Below are 12212 nucleotides of genomic sequence, written 5' to 3' on the forward strand. Positions count from 1 at the left end.
TCTCCCAGTCTTGTAAGGTCCTCTTCTAATTTTTCACAATCTTCTCACGATTTAACAACTTTGAATAACTTTGTGTGATCAGCAAATTTAATTACCTCATTAGTTACTCCCATCTCTAGATCATTTATAAATATGTTAAAAAGCAAAGGTCCCAGCACAGACCCTGGGGAACCCCACTATCTACCCTTCTCTATTGAGAATACTGGACTATTTTAACCATAGTCTCTGTTTTCTATCTTTTCACCAGTTTTAATCCCAATAGTACACTACTTCCTATCCCATGACTCTCCAATTTCCTCTGGAGGTACTTTTGTCAAATGCCTTTTGAACATCCAGATACACAATATTGACCGGCTCACCTTATCCACGTTTGTTCACCCCTTCAAAGAACTGTAATAGATTTCCTTTCACTAAATCCATGTTGGCTTTGTCTCATTAATTCATGCTTATGAATATTCTCTGTAATTTTGTTCTTTATAATAGTCCCTGCCATTTTGCCTGGCAACGACGTCAGGCTCACCCATCTATAAGTTCCCAGATCACCTTTGAACCTTTTTAAAAAAATCGGCATTACATTGGCCACCCTACAATCTTCCGGTACCATGCTAGATTTTAAAGATAAAATTACTATTACTAACAATATAGTAATACATGGCCAAATTTCAGTGAGGATATCCTGTTTACTGATGGGTTCATCTTAACTGTTGTTGTAATCTTCCTTGGGAAGCTTGGTGTTATGAAGATTGGAAGTAAATTAAACTCTCCTTTCACTGGGCACATGACATCACATCTTTTCATCTCTTTTGTTCAAATGGATTATTTTGTTTTGAGCATGCTTCAGGGACATGTGGTTTTCATAAGTCAAAATCAGAAAAATAATTTTTTTCTTTCATGCAGATCTCTGTTCTTGGGGGGGGGGGGCAGGGCAGTAGCAAGGTGATTGCAGTGCGGCAGGGGCTGGGCAGGCCTGGGGCCGGGATAGAGGAGATTACTTGCAGCAGGAATGGGTGGGAATGGGTTAGATTCCCGTGGCACAGGTGGGGCTGGGTTAGATTCCCCTCGGGGCTGGGTTAGATTCCCCTCGGGGCTGGGTTAGATTCCGGAGGGAACAAGTTAGATTTCTGTCCTAGTGCAACTCTCTAGTTGCTACTTTTGGGTTTCTGCCAGGTACTGTGAAAATGTAATTTCCTTTGAATGTCCCCTAGGCTTTGTACTTTATGAAAGTGCAATATTTCAGCCTAACCGCATAAGCAACGCCACATAAGACAGGGCTGAGTTTTATAGTGGTCCGATTTGTTTGCTTAACTTAAGTGGTTAAGTGCTGACTCCACCCCTGGACAGCCTACAAAATCACCAGCTTTCAGTTTAGTGGTTTGTGCTGATATTTAACAGCACAAACCAGTTAAGTGCTGCTGAATATCAATGGACAGCCCCACACAAGTGATTTAACCAGCGCTGTACAGATGTATGATAAATGCACTATTACGCATAATATAGGGGATATTTATCATTCTTCCTACTAATTTCCAAGATTTAAACCACAGTTACTTTTAAAGTAAATAATGCCACTCAGCAGCCTGTTCAGACTGGTGCATGGTAGATGTTATGTCTTATGATAACATTGCTGTAGGTTCGTGGTTATCTTGTGTGTCAGCAAGAGTTGAGAGGTGTGTGTCACCAAAATGTGACAGACAGCAAGCCCTTGCTTTCCTTAACAACCATGTGTGCTAGTGGGCTGGGAAGAGCAGAGAAGGGAATCAGGTATTTGAAATCCACATAACTGGTCTTTTCTGCTTCACCATTACCCAAGTGCTCAGCGGCTGCCACCAGCACCCAACTGGAAATGTTGCAAGTCTGCTCTTCTCCAACCAGCAGCCACTGCCTTCCTTGCAATGTTTTCAGCAATAATGAAGATATATAAGGGATATTTTGTTGATCAGCCATGAACGTTAGTGTTCAGTGTGTCACGTATGTGAACATCATTATCAGGTGTGTCTCAATGGAAGAAAGGTTGCGAACCACTGCTCTAGGTATGAATGCAATAGAATTGGATTGCAGATAATTGAGTGATGAACATTTTGTGGAGCAGTCCAGAGCTACTAAGTTGATGATAGTTTGAACCCTCTGCTCAGTGTGCTGCTGTGGCTAGAAAGCAAATAGAACATAGGTATTAATAAGAAAGGAATGGAAGACAAAAATGAGGACGTTTATAATGCTTTGTATCGCTCCATGGTGCGACCGCACCTCGAATATTGTGTTCATTCTGGTTGCTGCATCTCAAACAAAAGATATGTGGAATTAGAAAAGATGCAGAGAAGGGCGTCGAAAATGATAAAGGGGATGGGACAACTTTCCTACGAGGAAAGGCTAAAGCGGGAGATAGCCAGTTATCTCTCACTGAATATTCCCAGTCAGCGCTTAGCAGATAATCAGCTATATTACTATCCACTAATATTCAGCGCATTGGCAGCTAAGTTTGGTGACCAAATTGTGTTGCCGCAATAGCAGGCCTATCTTTTGCCGGTTTCAACTTAACCAGCCACTGCTGAACATTGACTTGGCCAGTTAAGTTCAAACCTGCCAAAAATAAACTGGGATATTCAGTGCCGATCACTGGAAATGGCCCAGCATTGAGCACCCGGGCTCAACGCCGACTGTGGGAGGCAGCCCGGCAAACTCCCATGGTCTGAATATTGGCTCCAAGATGTTAATGTTTATTTTTCCTAAGCAGAGTCCAATATCCCTTTCCAATTTTAGTTTTTTTGGTGAGGGAGGGATGGGGGACATCAACCACAAGGGGACTAAAGGGGTGACCCTCACCTAATTTCTCAATGAAGCACTACATAATCGGAGCATTTTTTTTTTTTCAAAACTTAGATGTCAATCGTTTTGGACATTGACATGCTTTCACCTTCTGAACTGGGAATACACATTTAGGGGGTCAATATTCAAAGCAATTTAAGCAGCCAGGAACAGCTCCTGACCGGTTAAATCATCTGTGCAGAGCTAACTGCTAATTTTCAGCAGCACTTAACCGGTTAGTAGCTCCCTTTTTTACAGAGGTTGTCTATGATACCACTCGATGTTCAATTTCTCTGTCCAAGGCCCAGAGCTTTGGAATGCATCTTAAACTGCAATGCACCCTCCAGCACTTCAAGACATCTAAAAACCTCTCTCTTTCAGGATGCTTTCCAATAAACATTGCTTTTTTCTTTCTCCTCTTTTTAAACATGGAGGCACTGAACGAGAATCATGATTGCACACATTTCCCCTCTATGTGCTGTTCCCCACTATCCCTATCATTGTAGCTCTTCCTCCTTCCTCCCATTTCACTTTTGTGTTCTTTTCTCTCCTCAATTATTTCGGCCTGTGTGCCTCTCAGGTGGAATGTCCAATGAGCGGGATAGAAAACTTGTAATAATCTGGCAAACTTGGAACTGAAAATCAGCGTTTTGGGGGGGTGTCCCGGGCAGAGTTGGCACGTATAAAAGTCAGTCCTATCTTTATGTAGTGCCCCATAGACAGTTAAGTGCTAAATATCGCACTTAATTGGCTATGCATTAGCCAGCTCCAGAAACCCCAAATTTGATTCCAGTTCCCGAACATGGCCTGGCATTGAATTTCCAGGTTTAATGTTGGCAGCGGTCAGCAAAATGCTGATCCACCGCCGGCTGGGCTATCAGGCCCTTATATTTTAGATCTACTACTACTACTACTTATCATTTCTATAGCGCTACTAGACGTACGCAGCGCTATACACTTGAACATGAAGAGACAGTCCCTGCTTCGACAGAGCTTACAATCTATTTAGGACAGACAAACAGAACAAACAAGAGATAAGGGAATATTAAAGTCCTAGCCCTGCTCTAAAGATGCCCAGGACCACGCCCCATTGCCATATGCACATTTTAGAGTTTTAAGCATGCATATCCTGGATTTGTAAAGCAATGTTACTCACCTGTAGCAGATATTCTCTCAGAACAGAAGGCCAAGTATTCTCACAGCTGGGTGATGTCATCCAATTGGAGTCCATTGCGGACGCTGACTAGCAAGATAAGAACTTTCTAGGAGCATCCCGCATGCACTGGTGCCTTCCCACACGGACAAGTGCGCATGTCCCTCAGTCATGTTAAAAAGCTAAAGAATTCAACTCAAAGGGGAGATGGGAGGGTTATGTGAGAATACTTGGCCTGCTGTCCTCAGATCGCTGGAGAGGAGGGGAGGCACGGGGAAAGAAGAGATCGCTGGGACATGGAGAGAAGGGGAGGGCAGGGTGAGAGAAGAGATCACTCTAGAGGAGGGGACGGCAGGGGGAGAGAAGGGGAGGTAGGTGAGAGAAGGGGGGAGGAAGGGGAAGGCAGGGGAGAGAACGAGATCCATTGCGAGGAGGGAAGGGCAGGGGGAAGAGAAGAGATCGCTGGACCTGGAGAGAAGGGGGCAGGCAGGGGGAGAGAAGAGATCGCTGGAGGAGGAGGGATGGCAGGGGAGAGAGGAGAATTGCTGGCCATGGATGGATGGAGGGGAGGGCAGGGAATAGAGGCGAATTGCTGGACATGGATGGATGGATGGAGGGAAGTCAGGAAGTAGATGCAGATGGATGGAGGGAAGGGAGGAGAAATGCTGGACATGGATGGAGTGGAGGGCAGGGAAGAGAGGAGAAATGTTGGACAAGGATGGAGAGAAGGAAGACAAAGGAAGGAGATGCACACAGATGGAGGGGAAGGGAGGAGGAGAATGCTGGACATGGATGGAGGGGAGGGAAGACAGAGGAAGTAGATGCACATGGATGAAGGGGAGGAGAGTGAGGAGAAATGCTGGATATGGATGGAGGGAAAATTGCTGAATTTAAGGGCTGGATTGGAACACTTTGAACGGATAGGGATAGGGCTACAGATGGTAGACAGAACGTATAAGGATGGTGGACATGGGTGAGAGAAAAAATACAAATGGAAAGAAGACACTGCATAAAACAGAAGACACTGGGACCAAAGCGAATAGAAAAACTAAATGCTCAGACAGCAAGGTAGAAAACATTTTTTATTCAGAATTTATTAATTGGAATATGTCAGCTTTTGGAAATGTGCATCTGTGATATTTTGCATGCAAGTTTCAATCCAATTTTTCTAGTATTGCTGCATGCTGAGTCTGACTTCTTGAGGTAACTTTCCAGTTCAGTATTTTGCCTTCATATCTGTTGTGTCATGTGTTTTTCATGCGTGATCAAGATGCAGTATTCTGCTAGCGTGTAGTATTTGCAGCCCTTTTTGTTTTTTTTTTTGTTTTTGTTTGTTTCACTAGGTTGTGTACTGGGTTTTAGAGCCCGGTGTAATTACAGTGATGCCTTTCCACGCATAAGGTTGTAGGCTGATTTTTTTGTCTACATTTTTATTAGTTTATAATCAGTGTTCAGGGTTCTTACACTTATGAATGGTCCTTATATTTCCCGTACCTGGATGTCCGCAGTTACATACACTGTACTTGCAGAACAACCAGGTACATCAAAGAAGTCCAAAGTATAGTAATAAGGACGTCTTTCTTGTAGAACCGGTGAAGGACATTGATATGACAAATTGGCAAGTACAGTGAATGTTTTAGGGACTCCTTTCATGGTTCTAGAAGATGGGCGTCCTTTTTACTATACTTTGGGCGTTTTGCACTGCGATAATGGAATGTCTAAGAACATCCATACTATTTTTTCGATTATACCTACCTGATTTTGGCCGACTTCGCGAGGGCATCCTAATTCATACTTGGATGACCTTTTGAAAATGCCCCTCTATGTCATTTGTGGAGAACTATGAAGATGTGTCCTCCTTGTTCCATGGAAAAATGAGACTGAGGGACCCATGCTCGTACATTGGGAAGGAAGGCACTAGATCATGTACGGTAGGATGCTGCTAGAAAGTTCTTGATGTCGCTAGTCGGTGTCTGCATTGGGCTCCGTTGGATGATGTCACCAAGCTGTGAGAATACGAGAGCCTGCTTATCCTTGGAGAAAAATCAGGATTTAGATGTTTGTTTCAATATAAATGCCGGTTTAATGCATTATGTCTAATGTCTAAATGCCAGTTTATGCATGTCTAAAATGCAAATGATGCTTCTAAAATAAGCCCCATAATATATCAAAAACAACTATGATCAAACAGGAGATTTGTTTTCAGAAGTTAATTTTACATTTAATGATTTTTTAATATTCTCATTTGCTACAGGTCAAAACCATTTACAGGCAGTTCCTAACATTTGTGTTACAGCCAGAAATATAGTTGCTGAAATATATAATTAATAACAGTTAAATGTAGCTCATTAAAGGTGCCACACAAAGTTTCTTGGCTGGATTTATTTATAACCAGTTGCTTCCTTTTAGGGACCTTACATGAACTATTTCAAATGAAAAACACCTGGAGTTACAACAATGGAGCTCTGCCAGATGTTTTTAATCCAAGGCAGTGAACTTGTAGTCAGTCTTTTTCATATGTTGCTTTTATTGGCTTTATGTCCTCAGAATGACTTTTTTTTTTACTATGCGCAGTAGTAAAATAACACATTATGCAACTCGCTTTCAAAGGAGAACACAGTGTAATTCATAGGTTTACAATGACACGATTTTTGTAAAAACTGGATTCACTTTCTCCACATGGAACCACATGTTCGGTATCTGGCTTCCATCTTTCTTATCTTGGTTATTAGTCGTTCACAAAAGTCAACTTTAAATCTTCAGGTCATCTTGACCGAAAATGTGTTTTGGCCCAAGGAAACTGGCAGTGATGACTTATGCAATATTGCCAGAATTAAGTTTCAGGCTTGAGTTGAGAAAAAAAAATGTGCAAAAACCCTGTAAGTCAGTTTGCTTGCAAAAATTTGGGAATAGCTCATTTTTACCCCAGGATTTAATTTCTTACATTTTCAAGAAGGGGAAAACAATGTGTGCAAATAAAAAAATGCAAAAAGCATTGCAAGATTTGAGCCTGAAAGACTAAACTTTTTTGATGTTTTTTGTGTAAATGTTAACTGGTATGATTCTTTAGCACATGTGGAGGTGTATTTTCAAAGCACTTAGACTATCTAGCTTATTTTTGAAAGGAAAGGATGCTCATCTTCCGACACAAATCGGGAGATGGGCGTCCTTCTCCCGAGGTCGTCCAAATCGGCATAATCGAAAGCCGATTTTTTTTTGCGTCCTCAAACTGCTTTCCCGTCGCGGGGACGAACAAAGTTCACGGGGGAGTGTTGATATGTACTAAAGGCAGGACGGGGGCGTGGTTAAGAGATGGGTGTCATCGGCCGATAATGGTAAAAAGAAGGTCGTCCCTCACGAGTATTTGGTTGACTTTACTTGGTCCCTTTTTTTTCACGACCAAGCCTCGAAAAGGTGCTCAAACTGACCAGATGACCACCGGAGGGAATCAGGGATGACCTCCCCTTAATCCCCAGTGGTCACCAACCCCCTCCCACCCCCCCAAAAAATTAAAAAACATTTTTTCCAGCCTCTATGACAGCTTCAAATGTCATACCCAGCTTCATCACAGCAGTATGCAGGTCCCTAGAGCAGTTTTTAGTGGGTGCAGTGCACTTTAGGCAGGCAGACCCAGGCCCATCTTCCCCCCCCCCACCTGTTACACTTGTGGTGGTAAATGTGAGCCCTCCAAAACCCACCCGAAACCCACTGTACCCACATGTAGGTGCCCCCCTTCATCCCTAAGAGCTATGGTAGTGGTATACAGTTGTGGGGAGTGGGGTTTGGGGGGGGGTTAGGGGGCTCAGCACCCAAGGTAAGAGAGCTATAAACCTGGGAGGAATTTGTGAAGTCCACTGCAGTGCCCCCTAGGGTGCCCAGTTGGTGTCCTGGCATGTGAGGAGGACCAGTGCACTACAAATGCTGGCTCCTCCCATGACCAAAGGGCTTGGATTTGGTTGTTTTTGAGATGGGCCTCCTCTGTTTCCATTATGGCCGAAAACCGGTGACGACCATCTCTAAGGTCGACCTAAATGTTGAGATTTGGGGCGTCCCCGACCATATTATCAAAACGAAAGATGGACATCCTTCTTGTTTCGATACTACTACTACTACTACTTAACATTTCTAAAGCGCTACTAGGGTTACGCAGTGCTGTACAATTTAACATAGAGGGACGGTCCCTGCTCAAAGAGTTTACAATCTAAGAGACAAGGTTTCCCTGCCCCTTTGCCGGAACGTCGTTAGAGATGGACGCCCTTAGAGATGGTCGTCCCCATTCGATTATGCCCCTCTATGGAACTCTGTAAGTCTAAGTGCTTTGAAAATGAGCCCCATATTCTTGAAATGAAATTGTTTGCTTTGTCTGCCTGTCTGTGCGCAAATTGAGCTTAATTTACAACAGCGGGCTGACCACAAAAAATTAAATGAATATCTTATTCATTGATCTTTATGTGGATTTCAGCAGCACTGTTTGTCGAAGTGATACCCTTGAAATTCCATGGATGAAGTTAAATGGATAAGATATCTATTCAACTTACTTAGGGGTCCTTTTACCAAGCTGAGGTAAGCACACAGCTTAAAAGGACTTACTGCGTGGAATGCTCAGGCATCTGCGCTAAGTTCCAGGTTAGCGTGTGCACACCACATGGTAAAATATCATTTTTAGTTTCCCCGCGGAGGGGGCATGTCTAGGGGTGGAGAGTGAGCATGTCTGTGGTAATCAGCGCAGATACATTGCCGTGCGCTATCTGGTTAGTATGTGATTACTGCATGAGCTCTTATTGTTTACAAAATAAGTGGTGGTAATGGCTCATGCACTAATCTTTTTTTAATGGCCGTGCGCTAATTGGCCATTTTACTGCTGCATTAAAAATGGCCTTAGCATGCTGGAAAGACCCAGATAAGGGCGCGAAAAGGCTACTTTTCAGTGCTGCTTTGTAAAAGGGTTGCTTAACAAGGTAAGTTTCCATTTAGCAACTGTATATCTCTGCTTAAATAGATTTTTAAACACTTGTCAAATAATCCCCAAGGAAGAGACAAAAAATGAAGACTAATAATGTATAGTCAATCCCTAAGTATACTGGTGAAAAAGCGCTAGTGAACTAACCAACTACAGGCCAGTAGCATCCAGTCCCCTATTAACCAAACTAATGGAAGGGTTAGTGACCAAACAACTTACAGACTATCTAAACAAGTTCTCAATACTCCACAATTCCCAGTCAGGATTCCGGTCTAACTACAGCACTGAAACAGTACTAGTTACTCTCAAGACTAAATTTAAACAAACAATTGAAACTGGAGAGAATATACTACTTCTACAATTCGACATGTCAAGCGCTTTCGACATGGTTGATCACGGAATACTTCTACATATCCTTGAATACTTCGGAATAGGAGGTAACGTTCTCAATTGGTTCAAGGGATTCATAACCACACGATCATACCAAGTGACATCCAACTCATCTACTTGAGCCGCATGGATACCTGAATGTGGAGTCCCACAGGGATCCCCTCTCTCGCCGACTCTATTCTACTTAATGATGATACCCTTAGCCAAACTACTATCAAACCAAAACCTCAACCCATACATATACGCAGACGAAGTAACAGTCTACATCCCATTCAAACACGATCTAAAGGAAATCTCCTACAATATCAACCAAAGTCTCCAGATCATGCATTCATGGGCAGATGCATTTCGGCTGAAACTTAACGCAAATAAACCCAATGCCTAATACTCACCTCTCAACACAACAAGAACAAATTTACCCGCCATCAACACACCAAATTTGAATCTTCCAATTTCAGACACCCTAAAATTCTTGGAGTTACCATCGATCGACACCTAACACTCGAGAACCACGCGAAAAACACAACCAAGAACATGTTCCACTCTATGTGGAAATTAAAAAGAGTAAGATCTTTCTTCCCAAGGTCAGTTTTTTGCAACCTGATACAATCTATGGTGCTCAGACATCTAGACTACTGCAACGCACTCTACGCCGGCTGCAAAGAACAAATAATCAAGAAACTTCAAACAGTCCAGAACACTGCAGCCAGACTCATATTTGGTAAAATAAAATACGAAAGTGCTAAACCCTTACGAGAGAAATTACACTGGCTCCCACTTAAAGAGTGAATCACATTCAAAATATGCTCCTTGGTCCACAAAATCATTCACGGAGATGCTTCAGCCTACATGTCAGACCTGATAGACCTGCCACCTAGGAATGCCAAAAGATCATCCCGCACATTCCTTAACCTGCACTTCCCTAACTGCAAAGGTCTAAAATACAAACTAATGCATGCGTCAAACTTTACCTACTTGAGCTCACAGGTATGGAACGCATTGCCACACAACTTAAAAAACGATCTATGAAATAACGGACTTCCGCAAACTACTGAAGACCCATCTCTTAACATGGCATATCACAAAAATCAACCAATGTGAATATACAAAACTCCCCTATATAAATTCTGAACTGTTATCAATATCTGTTGCTATACTACTACCATGTCTTATCACTATCATGTTACCAAAAATCCTGCTGTAACACTATCTATTTTCCTAATATACTTCCATTACTCACGATGTATTGTAAGCCACATTGAGCCTGCAAAGAGGTGGGAAAATGTGGGATACAAATGCAATAAATAAATAAATAAATAAAATAAATAAGATGTCTGGGGAGAGCCTTTGAAAAGGCATGTTTCACTTAAATTTAATTTATACGTGTTTCCTTATTATTGGGGGTTGAAGGAGGATTCAGCATAGGCTGTAAATACAGCCAAGCAACGTATCAGTGAGTCACACCGCTAGAAAGCGGCTCACCTGAACAGCTCTATACATCATGTAATATCCTCCCAAAAACAAACCTCCAAATTTTTGTATATAAAGTGAATACTTTAACCCAAATAGTGAAAAAAATCAAATATCAATCTTTAACATATATAAGTTCTCCCCAAGCATTCTGTGTCCCCAATGTTCACCTGGAGGAAAAGCAAAATATCACTATAACAGAGCCCAGTCTTGGCTATTAACAAGACCCAATTTAACTCCCAACAAAACACTGGAATGAAGGTACCCCGCAGGAGCCAACTTATCTGAGCTGTAATTTACACTGCTTGTTCACTGAGGGGTTCAGTACGTCCTACAGAAATTTCTGTTTCAAGACAAAGCTCTTCTTCAGGGACGCCAGTGTACGTCTGCATCCATCCTTCTCTCCATAGAAGAGGTGAAGAGGGTTGTTACCTTGCAAGTGCTTAGGAAAACGCTTTGTTACAATAACAGGAAAATTTTATGTTTTCCAGATTATTTTGTGCTTGTTCAGGCACAAAGCAAGACTTTTGTGCTGATGTGCACAGCACTGCATGGTAAGCAAATTAAATTCACCTTGTCATACTCTGCAAAGCTCGGAGTGTTGCATAATGGCCAAACTACATACTATGATACTGTGACTGATGCTAAGATTTTCCTGACTAGCTTGGCAGGGCTCTTTCTCTCTCTCTCTCTCTCTCTCTCTCTCTCTCTCTCTCTCTATGTATGTATGTATGTATGCATGTATGTGTGTGTGTGTGTATATATATATATATATATATATATATATATATATATATAATTTGTGGCGACTATTCCAGATGTGGATTTTTGTAATATCTGTGACCAACCCTTCTGCTAATATGTGGATTATTTGTGCACTACAATAACCATTTTTGCCCTTGTAGTGACCATTCCAGAGGTGACTTTGAACATCTGGTAACAATCATGTGTTACTGTTATAGCATCTTATTAATCTCTGGACTCAACGTACATATAGAGGGGCATAATTGAACAAAATCGTCTATCTCCATGGGCGTTTATCTCCGAGAACGGGTCCGTGAAGGGGCGGACCGAACCGTATTTTTGAAAAAAAATAGACGTCCATGTTTTATTCGACAATTTGTGAGCTGGGCGTTTTTGTTTTTCAGCGATAATGGAAAATGAAAGCGCCCAGCTCAAAAACGAATAAATCCAAGGCATTTGTTCGTGGGAGGGGCCAGGAGTCGTAGTGCACTGGTCCCCCTCACATGCCAGGACACCAACCGGGCACCCTAGGGGGCACTTTTACAAAAACAAAAAAAAGGTAAAAGAGCTCCCAGGTGCATAGCACCCTTCCCTTGGGTGTTGAGCCCCCCAAATCCCCCTCAAAACCCACCGCCCACAAGTCTACACCATTACTATAGCCCTAAGGGGTGAAGGGGGGCACCTACATGTGGG

At 42.5% G+C, this 12212-nt stretch overlaps 1 long non-coding RNA gene across 1 annotated transcript in view; it reads right to left on the reverse strand.

Annotated features, from left to right (window-relative positions):
• The window catches only part of LOC115477968, a 31527-nt gene that overhangs the window by 11581 nt on the left and 7734 nt on the right, over positions 1-12212 (reverse strand). The window lies entirely within an intron of this gene.

This window comes from Microcaecilia unicolor, chromosome 9 (genome assembly GCF_901765095.1).
Source record: "Microcaecilia unicolor chromosome 9, aMicUni1.1, whole genome shotgun sequence".
NCBI lineage: Eukaryota > Metazoa > Chordata > Amphibia > Gymnophiona > Siphonopidae > Microcaecilia > Microcaecilia unicolor.